We start from the raw sequence: 12,911 nt of genomic DNA, 5'->3' as shown, positions 1-12,911 counted from the left end.
GGATAATATGGAGGTGATCGACATCATGAAGGAAAAAGGACGATGAGCAGCGCGGCAATTTTTGATGATTGTTTTCATTTCTAGATTTGAGCACTGCAATAGTGAAGCAAATAAAATTGTTCATGAACTTGCCAAATTGGCTAGATTTTCTTTTATTTTTGAATGGTTTGAGAAGTCAAATAGTGATATTGTACCGATTCTGATAAACGATGTGATGGTTATCTCTAATGAATAAAGCTTGATTTTCTTTTTAAAAGAGTACTTAGAGTTAGTGCGGACCGTTGTCACCCCCATGATTGGATCACAAGCGTTTTTCGGTGAGCTACGCGTCGGCCGATGGATCTTTCTCGTGAGCCATCAGATTAAAGCTGGGTGGTCATCAGATTCGGCTGCCAGCTTGCAACAAGGATGATGTTACACTCAGATGTTTGCAATAGAGTTCATGTTGTAGAACTTTTGCAACAGAGGTATCATTGCAGAAATTGTTTTGCAATAGAGCTAATGATGCGGAATTTTTTCATGTTCATTTATATGCGATACAGAAGAAAGTTTTGCGAATCATGGATGTTGCGGAAATCTTTTTTGTAATAGGGAGAATGTTTCAAAAAGCTCGGCGACGATGTGGTATGCAACAGCGGCCAGGCTGGGAAACACTTCAAAACACAACGGTCAAGTTGTGGAGGTTGCCTCCCTACCATCTAATCAATAACAGATCTGGCGGCCACAGAGGCGGTCGACACGAGTGGATATATAGATCTGCCGGGTGATCACAAACGTTTCCAATATTAAAACAGACGTCCGATGTTTAGCCACTCCCTAAAAATAACCAAAATGATAAATGCCATCCGTGTGGCATGAAGCACTCCGGTTCTAATATTTTTTACAACTAAAATTGTCATCCGAAAATAAAAACAAACAAAAAACTGAAACTTGCCATCCGAAAACAAAGTTGCCGTGCTTGAAAACATATGGGCAAAACCGAACCGGGGCTGTTATAAGATCAATACGGATGCATCATTCCATGAAGATGGGACAGGAGCGGTTGGAGCTGTCCTACGAAACAACAAGGGTGTAGCTGTCGCTGGGGCGGGAAAACCTTTGAGCAGCGTTCTCAACGCTGGATCAGCAGAGGCGCTTGCACTTTTGAATAGCCTAGAGCTTGCCGAGCAGCTGGGATGCACCAACGTGACTCTTGAATCAGATTCACTAGAGCTAATACAAGCATGCAAGGGAGAATCAGAAATCTTTAGCCCTTACATAGCTATACTGGCAGACATTTTTGCTCGAGCTAGGATGATCAGTGGAATTTCTTTTGCTCACTGTCCGAGGGAAGCCAATCGGGTAGCACACCATCTTGCAAAATATGCCTTTGATTCAAACACTGATGTTTTTTGGGATGGAGATCCACCCAGTTTCATTATGCCTTTTGTAATTGCGGATGTAACAATGTTGGCTAAGAAATAAAGATCGAGAGGCTTTCCCTTCAAAAAAAAGTTGTTATTCTCACGTAACAAAACTTATCATAAAGAAAATTCAGAGTTGCCATATGTTCTTGCCATAAGTGTAACAGGCTCACAAAAATAAAAAGAGAAAAGAAAACAGGATCGTTTTCCTCCCAACAGAAACAGAAACCACTAAGCCTGAATCGAGAAATCCCATCCTCCACCCCACCGCAATGCCGCTGCCGCTGGCGTGCCGCACCCACGGTGGCAACGCCTCAGCCCCGCTGACCAGCCTCCCGGACGACCTCGTCGAGGAGATCTTCCTCCGCCTGCCCACGGCCACCGACCTCGCCCGCGCATCCACGGCCTGTGCCTCCTTCCGCCGCATCATTGCCGGCCACTTCTTCCTCCGCCGCTTCCGCGCCCTCCACCCGCCGCCTCTCCTGGGCGTACTCGCGTACGACTCAGCCGAGCGGAAGAACCTCTCGGTCGCCTTCCTCCCAGCCCAGCCGCCCCACCCCTCCGCCGCCGCGGCCGCCTTCACCCTCGCCGCCGCCGACTTCTCCTGCTCATTCCTACCCTCCCCAGAGCTCTGGAGTACCTGCGACTTCGGCGACGGCCGCGCCCTCCTCTCCAAGCAGGGGATTCACTGGCCGACCTCGCAGTATGCGACCCGCTGCACCGACACTACCTGATGCTACCTGCCATCCCCCACGACCTAGCTGTTCTAGCCAGGCAGCTGAATCTCATGTATTGCGGACCCTTCCTTGCTCCTGCCGGCGAGAACGTGGGTGGCAGTGCCAACGCTCCCTCGGGTTTCAGAGTCATGTGCTTGTGCATGTCCTCAACCAAGCTAGTCCTCTTTGTCTTCCATTCGTCTGGTGCCCGTGCCGGCCAATGGCACACTGTCACATTTGATGGTTGGAGCGCCTTGATCGCACGATATGTCAGCGGGGGTTTCTTCCGAGGCATTGTCTCCATAACTCACTATTATGCGCACGGAAGGCTTGGGATGATTAGTCAAGGTATTGATGGAGATCGCCTCTTGTATGACATTTTGCGAGATAATGAGGATGGCACAAAGCAGTGGCAAATGGAGGACGTAATCCTGGTGCCCCATAATTATGACTATGGCATCGTTGGTGTTGCTGGGGGATGCTTACTACATAATGTGCTTCTAGAGCCAGAGTCTCCAAACTTCAACTTTTATTCACTGGATCTCCAGACTTTGAAGCTTGAGTGGTTCTGTGAGCCTCCGTATTGGTGCATCTCCTTGTTTACCTGTCTGTATGCGGGTTTCCCGCCATCCTTATCTCCACCAAGTATTTGAAGGGGTAAGCTTTGCTCCTTGTTTTTGCTTGTATTGTTCATGCCATACCATATGTAGCACTGGTGGTATGAACTACTTAGCAACGAATCTCAGTAGCAGTGGCTAGTGGGATGGCTCCTCTTCCCTCTCTCCCTCCCCACCCTTCCTCCCCTTCTCCTCCTCGGCTCGGTAGATCTGCGCCCCGCCCTTCCCCGGTGACTGGCGTCCGGTCGCCCTCACCTTCAGGTGTAGCTCCCCCTTCCCTATCCTCCCCTGTTTCTTCGCAGGTGGATCCCTCCCCTTCCCTCTCTTCGCTGCTGGTTCTTGGATCTCGTTTTTGGGCGCTGTTGTCGGATGAGGAGGACTCGTGGTCTCTGCCTTCCTCCCCCGGTGGGGCGGTGGCCTGCGCTGGGGAGGTGGCGGTCGCCTGCGCCGCCCCTCGCCCTCGTAAGTTTGCCCCCGGGGGTCGGGGCCGGCCGTTGGGGGTGTCTCCGTCGGCCGACGGCTGGTTCCGGGTCTCGCGGCGTCGGCGTAGATCTGGTAAGTTTGCGTCCACGTCTCCTGCGCTTGGTGTCTTGGGTCGTGCTCCTGATGGGGAGCTTGGAGGCTCTCCATCTCCCTCTCCGTCTCCGGCTGCGGGGGCTCCGTCACCGGCGGTGGCGGCGGCGGGGCCGCTGGTCGCTCCGTGTTCCCTAGATCCAGATCTCTGTGTAGTGGCCGCCGGTTCGCGGGCCAGCTCCCCGTGTGGGCCTGCTGGGCCTGTCGGGGCGGTGCTGGCTAGTGGGCCTTCCCCCCCTCCCTCTCTTCGGTTATCGATTTCCCCCCGCTGGTTTCTCTAGGCCCAGGTGGGCCCCCCGCCCGGTTACTAGCTCCCCGTCCCTCTCCGGCCCACTTGGCGAGCCGGGCCCAGGAGGGCACGGCTCGCTCGGGCTATTTATGGATCCCTCGCGGCTCGATACCCCCCTACTAGGGTTTACTGCGTCCGCCGCTGACTTGCGCCGCTATCGTCTTCCCATCCGTCGCATCATCAGATCCGCCCCACCTCCACCCCTCCTTCTTCCTTTTGCTGCGGTGATCTCCATGGACAAATCTAGGGGTTCTTCCTGCGAGGCGCTTTCTGGTTGCAAACGGCGCCGCGAGGATTCCCCCGCCTCCGCGGTGGAGCTGGAGCTTGAGGCTTCGCTCCGCTCCAAGCTGGAGTCGGAGCAAGCGGCGCGCGAGCAGGCGGCTCATGCCCGCGAGGCCTGGGCTCCGGGTCCGGAGCGGGTGAAGGAGGGTGTGACTGGATCTGGCTTCCAGGGCTCTGGGTCTGGTCCCTCTCCTTCCCCGGTGGTGGACCCGTGGGAGGCGGCGGTGGCTTCTGGCGGTGGGATGTCTTCGTCCTCGGCTTCCCTCCCGGCTCCGGGGGTTGGGCGTGGTCCGTCGGCCCCGTCTCGGCCCCGACCTCCCCCTCCTCCTCGCTCGTTTGGGGCCGGATCTGGTTTTTGTCCGCCGCCTCGATCCTTCGCGGGGCCGGCGCGTCGGCCGCCCGGTTCGGCTTCTGGGGATGGGATCCTTCCCCCTCCCCAATTGCAGCAGCAATCCCGCCCCTCTCCCTCTTCCCACAGCAACCCCTCGGCGCTTACTTGCTTCGCTTGCCACAGACCGGGCCACTTTCAGTCTCGCTGCACCAATCCACCATTCTGCTTGATTTGTCGCTCTGATGGTCACCTCACGGTCAATTGCATGGATAGACAGAAACCTCCCGCGGTCATCCAGTTTGGTCTGGGTCTTCCTGGCTGCTCCTTCTTCGCTTTTGATGGTGACCTGCCTGTTCGGGAGGTGGCTCCTACGCTGTCCAATGCGGCTATTGTCTCTGTCAAAGACCAAAAGATCTCCCCCCAAACTCTGCTGGAAGGGCTTCGCATCTGGGATGTGGCTAGTTGGGACTGGCAAGTTGTGCAGCTGTCAGAGTTTGACTTCTCTGTGGTGTTCCCCTCCAAAGATTGCCTGCGAATGATTGCTTCCTGCACCAGCTTCACCTTACCTCTTAATCAACTGATGGTTTCTGTCAAAGCGGCTGCATCCAACGGTACTGCTGTTGGTCCTTTGTCTCAAGTGTGGGTGTTGATTGAAGATCTACCTGCTAGTCTGCGCTCATCTGTTTTCCTCATGTCCTTTGGGGTTTTGATTAGGAAACCCATCGAGGTGGATGAGGAGTCTTTGAACAAGGTTGGTCCTGCTCGGTTGAAGGTCTGGTGTGTTGATCCTGATCGGGTGCATGGCTTCATTGATGTCTATCCCTCTCCCAATGGCATCAGGTTGCGGGTGCGGGTGGAGGGGACGACGGCGGCTGCTCCACCTTCCCCCCCTCCTCCTGCTAACCCTTCGGATAAACATGACAAGGAAGGGGATGGTTCTTTTGGTGGCCCCAATCAGAGTTTTGGGTCTAATCTCCGCTTCACTCAATCTGAATGGGATAGCCTGGCAGACTCAGAACGTGAGATGTTTCATTCTCAAGCGCGTGCTGGTGATGCTCCTCGTGAAGATGTAGTGATTCCCCCTTCAGTCCAGATGGCCCCCTTTGCTGCTGCTGATCTGCCTAAAGCTCCGCCCTGCTCGGCTACTCCTGTGTCTGCTGCATGCTCCAACCTCCCGGCTCGCCCTATCTCCCCCACTCGTTCGGGTATTGAAGATCTCCCTGGCTCTCCTGCTCGTGATATGATGGAATCACAACACCCCTCGAAGAAGAAATCCTCAGTTCGCAAGTACTCGGCTAAGAGCCGGACCTCCTCGGGCTCGAAGCAATCTATGACGGGGATCTGTCGGCGTCTTGATCATGATCTGGGCTCCATGTCCCGCTCGGGCCCCCACGCTGGCTCTCCTGCTGCGTGGTCGCCTGCTATCTGCTCCCCGGTGTCCACGGCCCGCAAAGGTAGGCGGGTTTCACATTCTGGTGGCTCGATTCTGGAAAGGACGGAGAAGCGGGCTGCGGCGAAGGACCTCCCTCCCCCAGGTACTTCCCCATCCCCATCGGTCGCTGTTTCTCCGGTTCGGGTGGTTTTACCTTCGATGTCTGATGATCATCTTTTAAACATTATGTCGGACGTGGGTTTGGTGGTTGATACTTCTGTTGGCTCTCCCAGTTCGCTCCTTGCTATTATTCGGGCTAATGAATTGGCCCAAGCTACCATTGCGAAAGCCAAAGAGGCTGTTGCCTCGCGGGTGGCGGATGTTGGTTGTGTTGTGGGGGAGGCTTCGGGTGCTGGTAGTGGCCAGCCCTCATCCTCATCCTGCCTTGCTAAGAGGGGTACTAATAAACGATCTAAAACTTGTGTGGTCCCCAGCAGGTCGAGCCTCCGTATCAAGAACCTTTCGTATAAATGAGGGCCTTATTCTGGAATATTAGAGGGTTCGGTGCTAGGGGGCGCCGTGACCAACTGAAAGATTTGGTTCGTTCTAACTCTATTGACTTTGTGGGGCTGGTTGAAACGTTTAAGGATTCCTTTACCCCCAGTGAGCTTTCTGCTATCGTGGGTATGGATAGATTTCAGTGGCAATCTTTACCGGCTTCGGGCCACTCTGGTGGGATTCTGATCGGTTCTAATAAGGATATTTTTGACTTTGTTGCTTTTGATCATGGGTTTTATTGGGCTAGTGTTGTTCTCTCGCATAGATCTATGAATGCCCTCTGTGAATTTATAGTTGTTTATGGGCCCGCGGATCACTCCTTTTCGCACCTTTTCCTTGATGAACTTTCGATCAAGCTTGAGTCCTGTTCTCTCCGACGGTGATTGGGGGAGACTTTAATCTTCTGCGATGCCCTCTTGACAAGAATAGTGATAATTTTTCCTGGTCTTTAGCCAATGCTTTTAACGACTTTATTAGTGTCAACGCCATTCGGGAGCTTCCTTGGGGGGGGAGCCCACTTTACTTGGTCTAATCATCAGGCGAACCCTATCAGATCCGTGCTTGATCGTGTCTTCCTATGTCCCAGTTGGGATGCCTTGTTTCCTAGGTCCTCTCTTGTAGCTAAATGTATTGTGGGGTCAGACCACACCCCCTTGATTCTGGATGATGGTTCCATTCGCAATAGACCTCCGACTAGATTTCAGTTTGATGCTTCTTGGCTGTCTGTTGATGGCTTTGTTGACATGGTTGCGGCGAAAATCTCCCAATCCTTCTCTCACAACCCCCGCTCTTTTGGCCCTCTGGATGATTGGCAGTCATGTGCTTATGCTTTACGAAAATTTCTTAGAGGCTGGTCGCGTAACCGTGCGGCGGAGGATCGCCGCTCCAAAGCCTTCCTTGAAAATCAGATCCTGGAGCTGGATCGTACTGCGGACTCTATTGGGCTCTCGGATGATGGTTGGGCTGTTCGCTATAATCTGGAGGCCGCTCTTCTGCAGCTGCATCATCAGGCTGAGATTTACTGGCGTCAGAGGGGCACCCTTAATTGGACTCTCAAAGGAGACGCTCCTACTGCTTATTTCTTTGCGATTGCAAACGGTAGGCGTAGGCGTTGTGAGATTAATAGCCTATTGATTAATGGTATGCGCTCTACAGACCAATCTGTGATTATGGCTCACGTGGTGGACTTATTTTCGTCTCTGTTAGGGGCTAAACCTCCATCGGGCCTGTCCATCTCCCCCCACCTCTGGAGTTCTGGCCTTAAAATTTCTCCTGAGGAGAATGCTTCCTTGATGATTCCGCTCTCCGATCAGGAAATCTGGGATGTGGTTAATTCTGCCAATACTAATGCTGCTTCCGGACCTGATGGCTTCTCCATCCCTTTCTTTCGGAAATTTTGGCCCCAGTTGAAACAGTTGGTGTGTAACGTTATTCAGGGTTTTTGTCTTGGTACTGTCGACATCTCTCGCCTGAACTATGCTGTTATATCCCTGATCCCTAAGGTTAAGGGTGCTGATGTCATTTCCCAATTCCGGCCTATAGCGTTGATTAACAACTTTGCCAAGTTCCCTTCCAAAGGATTTGCGAACCGGCTGTCTCCGGTAGCTCACAGAGTTATTAGTCCCTTCCAATCTGCTTTTATCAAAGGGCGCTTTATTTTAGATGGCATTCTCTCCCTTCATGAGATAGTTCATGACCTCCATGTGCAGAAATCCAAAGCTATCATTCTCAAACTAGACTTCGAAAAAGCGTATGACTCGGTTAGCTGGTCTTTTCTCAGGCAGATTCTTCTTGCCAAAGGGTTCGATAGTGCCTATGTTCACCGTATCATGCAGTTGGTCTCGGGGGGCCACACTGCAGTTGCCGTAAATGGCGCTATTAGCGACTTCTTTGCGAATGGGAGGGGCCTCCGCCAAGGGGATCCGGCCTCCCCTGTTCTTTTCAACTTTGTGGCTGACGCTTTCTCCTGTATGCTCTCCAAAGCGGCTCGATGTGGACACATTATTCCTATGGTCTCTCACCTACTTCCAGAAGGGGTCTCTCATTTGCAATATGCGGATGACACAATCATCTTGGTAGAGTTGGACAATGCCTGTATTGCCAATCTGAAATTTATTCTGTTGTGCTTCGAAGCTGTTTCTGGTCTTAAGATCAATTTCGCCAAGAGTGAGGTTATGGTGATGGGGGTTGACCGGGCGGAGGCCTTGTGGGTGGCCAGACTCCTCAACTGCTCCTTAGGTTCCTTTCCTTTCAAATATTTAGGTCTTCCTATCTCTCCTGGTCTGCTTCACGCGAAAGACTTCGCTCCGGTGGTTGCTAAAGTGGGGAATAGGGTGCTTCCTTGGAGGGGTAGGTATAATACCAATGCTGGCAAAGTGGCTCTAATCAATTCTTGCTTATCCTCTCTCCCGTTGTTCCTTATGGGATTTTACCGTCTCACGGATGGTGTGCATGCCGGCTTCGACAAACATAGGGGTGGCTTTTATTGGAATTCTGCAGATAACAAAAGGAAGTATAGGTTGGTTAAGTGGCAGCTTATGTGCAAGCCTAAAAACCTTGGGGGGTTAGGCATTATTAATACTCGGGTGATGAATATTTGTCTGCTCATTAAGTGGTGGTGGAAAATTATGACGGTTCGGGCCGATGTGCTGTGGTTTTCGATTCTTAAGGCTAAATATTTTCCTAACTCCAACCCTATGTTTGCCCCTGCGCGGCGTGGTTCGCGGTTTTAGAAAGCCCTTGTTAAAGTTCGGCCAATTTTTTTGGAGCACGTTAAGTTTTGTGTGGGTAATGGGTCTGGTGTTCGTTTTTGGTTAGATTGGTGGTCCGGGAATGCTCCCCTGGCTGTTAGCTTTCCGGTTCTGTTCTCTTATTGCCCCAATCCGCAAATCTCCATCGCGGAGGTGGCTGCTAATAATTGGGACTTGGCTTTTCGTCGGGCCCTGTCTCCTGAAGAGTTGGAAGAATGGCAAAGTCTTTCTGCCCTCTTCCCTGTGCTCTCGGAGGAGGCTGACTCTGTGGTTTGGCCACTTACGGCCTCTGGGCTATTCTCGGTCAAATCATTGTATTCTAGACTCATTGGTGGTACTACTTCGGCTCGCTTCTCTTGTATTTGGAAATCTAAGGTCCCTCCTAAGATTAAGATTTTCCTCTGGCAAACCTTCCGAGGTCGCCTTCCTTCTGCTGATCAGATCAAAAAACGCAATGGGTCGGGCTCAGAATTCTGTAACTTGTGTGGGGCTTTGGAAAACTCTAATCACATATTTTTCAACTATGTTCTTGCCAAATTAGTTTGGTCTTGCGTAAGATCATGGCTTCGGGTCTCCTGGGATCCCTCCTCTTTCGCAGACACTAGAACCCTAGCCAAATCTCTGGTAGGGGTCACCAAGAGGGTATTCTGGGTTGGCTTGGGAGCCTTATGTTGGGCTCTTTGGACCATTAGAAACAAATTTACTATTGAACTTACCTTCCCATCTAAGCCTGCTGACGTTCTTTTCAAATCATGTATATTCTTGCAGCAGTGGAGATTATTGACTAAGGAGCCAGATCGGGACGCCCTGGACCTGCTCATCGCCAAAATTCGGGCTTCAGCCTCTCAGATCTCCGGGACGAATCATGGCGTATAAGCCTGGTGCTGTAGTTTGCGGGATTAGGTCTCCTTCTCTCCCCGGCCTGCGTGCCGTGTTTGGCAGCTGCCTGTTTCGTTAGGAATTTGGGCCTATTTAACTTCTCTTTGTGTTTCTGAGACTGTGTGAACCTTGGGTATTCGTGACGCTGTCATGTGGCTTTATTTATAAAGTCGGGCTTTGGCCTTTTCTCTAAAAAAAATATGTAGCACTGGTCGGAGTTGCAATGTGATGCAAGTATCAGTTAATTCGATGGTAACATGCTCTGTTATTCTACTAATTTTAGCAAACAATCCTCACTATGGAGGGGTGTCCAAGTTATCTCTTGCCCATAACAATCCTCATGGCGCCTTTTAGGCGTTTAAATGGTATTCCAATGCTTTCATTTATTATTTACATAGAGTATGCAATTGGAATGATATGAAACTCAGGAACGCAAAAACACTTCTTTCTTATATTATGAATAACTTAATATGCATTTATCATTTTAAGGCTGTCATATAAATAAAAGAAAACAACAAAGCAGCGACATAGTATCCCTAAAATGATGTAGCAAGCTGGAGACGCCAGATCGAGGAACGGGACAGGGAGGGGTGTCATGTACGAGTGGCACCGAGAAGGGGCCGATCTCAGATTAGCACATAAGCACAGCAGCTATGTAGAGGCCAGCTGGCTGCCACCGCGCCGCGAACACTAGTGCAGAACCGGGCTATTGCACCGGTTCTTAAGGGCCTTTAGTGTCAGTTCTGTAACCGACACTAAAGGGTGGGGACTAAAGGTCCCCCCTTTAGTACCGTTTCAGAACGAACCGCCACTAAAGTGCCACCACATGGCACATTTCAGGACCGGGTGCGGGCAGACCTTTAGTACCTGTTGGTACCACCAACTAGTACTAAATGTTTGTGGTGGTTTTAGTTTTATTTTTTATTTTTCTTTTAATTTTGTGTTTTCAATTTAATTTAGAGATTATTTTTACATTATAATGAGTTGTTAAATCATTAGGTGAAAGTACCGCAGATTAGTTTTAACTGGATGCAGAGCTAGCTAGCTAATTAAGTGATCAAGTATATATATGCCATATGAGTGATCAAGTAATATGGATATGACATATACTTGATCACTTAGCTAGCTCCATGCATCCAGTTGAAACTAATTTGCCGTTTCTTTCATAAATGAAATAATAACTCATCATCATCATATTAATATAAAAACTCTTGCATCATATCATCAATAACAACAGTATACTAGCTAGCTAAAAATCATCATATATATAGTCGTCATTACCACTATTTAATCATCATAGTCGTTACTGCTATCTAATCACCACCAACACTAGATTAAAGAAGAAACATTCACTTGTACCAGAAGCAAATATATCATCGAGTTCAACACATGGTCATGAGATTAAGTTCAGGATCGATGAAGAACACGGACATGAGAGGACAAGTACTAAGAGCATGCTAATCATTCCTGCTGCTCTCTCTCAGGTAAAATAGCATAGAACATGTATAGCTCTTCTGATTCATCATATTGGAGCATGCAGATGAACCTGTCTCCTAATCGTGGGCTGCGCTTCTGTTTGCTGCTCCCTAGTACTTCTTTGCGATCCTTCACAATTTTGCTCCAGTCCTTCACTACTAAGCATTCCTCGATCCTGAATGCACTCATGTGCAATGTAGGATATCTTGCCCGTAAGCTAACCATTGACATGCAACCTTTAGTCTCGATCCACTGAGGCACAACTGTCATCGGGAGTCCCTGTTGAAGAACATCGCGTATAGTAACATTACTTAGCAATGAAGTTTAGCTTGAAAAAATAATGTATGCAAAAGATGCACTGAGGACAAATAGTAAAAATCTTACCATCTTTTCTAAATAGATGTGACCGTAGTTTAATACGATCACTATTGGTCGCATGTTTTACGTACTAAGATTTTCAAATTCAGGAAAATAATTTCTCTTGACATCATCAAGATCCTCAAGCCATGAAACATAATGACTTATCTCCTCGCACTTTAGTTCAGCCCCGAGACAGTGGACGGTACTGTCTACCAAGCGTCGGACATGTTTGCTTGAATGGAAATAAGCTGTCAATAGAAATTAGTTGTCAAATATTTTTGAATAAACAATATCGAAGGCATAAGTATGGTTAATAAACTCACATAATGATAGTACTGGGGGTGTCTGCACGTCGACCCAAATGTCTCTATTACCTTTAATATCATCTTCAGGACGAATATCAAAGGTGATAAACATATCAGGCTCAAATGCATAAGCCTTGCATAATGCTTGCTAAGTTTTGTATTCAAAATAAGTGTAGGTGTCTGCATTGTATAATTTGACGTTGAAGGTATAATCATGCTCGGTCTTCAAGTAAACCCTCTTTACCTCCATAGTTTTCTTAGGACTGAAACTTATCTTATTCAAGACAAAAATTCTTGCATGGCAGCGGATACGCTAGTAGAATAGTAAAATTTAAAATTATAAGTTGAAGCAAATGAAGTATAAGTCATGCTTAATTACGAAAAAAAGACTTGTCATTGCGACTTACTGTATTCACTTCGAAAGTCTCATCCAGCTTGATGCTAAAGCGTCTATCATCAACTAGGAAATTTTTGTCGCACAGGCCGCGTTTGTCTTCGCAGTATTCACACATAACGAAATTGTTTTCATCGTCAGACGACATTTCCTATGTTCATAGTTGAAATATTAATTGATAAACACTTGCTAGCTAGCTAATTGTATATTAATTCAACTAATTCAACTAAGCACTTACTAAAAATATACTAGTTTAATTAATTTTCTTACTAAAAATAAAGTAGCTAGTTCTATATATAGTAAATTTAATATATCTAACATTTGACATTAATATATCTAATTCATCTATAACTATAAAAGTATTAAGAACTAACTCATCTAACATTAATATCTAACATTTGACATTAATATCTAACATATATTTCTATCTAATTCATCTAACATTTATATAAACTAAAAGTATATATAAGAAAACTAAAAGCCAAAAAACAGAAGAAAAAAATCATTAACAACAAACAGAAAAAATCGTGCTTAATTACGGGGGCGGGCTAGGGCGGCGCGGCGGGGGCGGGCTGGGGCGACGACGGCGGAGGGAGACGCGGCGAC

The sequence above is a fragment of the Triticum dicoccoides genome, chromosome 3A (genome assembly GCF_002162155.2).
Source record: "Triticum dicoccoides isolate Atlit2015 ecotype Zavitan chromosome 3A, WEW_v2.0, whole genome shotgun sequence".
Classification (NCBI taxonomy): domain Eukaryota; kingdom Viridiplantae; phylum Streptophyta; class Magnoliopsida; order Poales; family Poaceae; genus Triticum; species Triticum dicoccoides.
Note: the sequence above shows the minus strand (reverse complement) of the source record.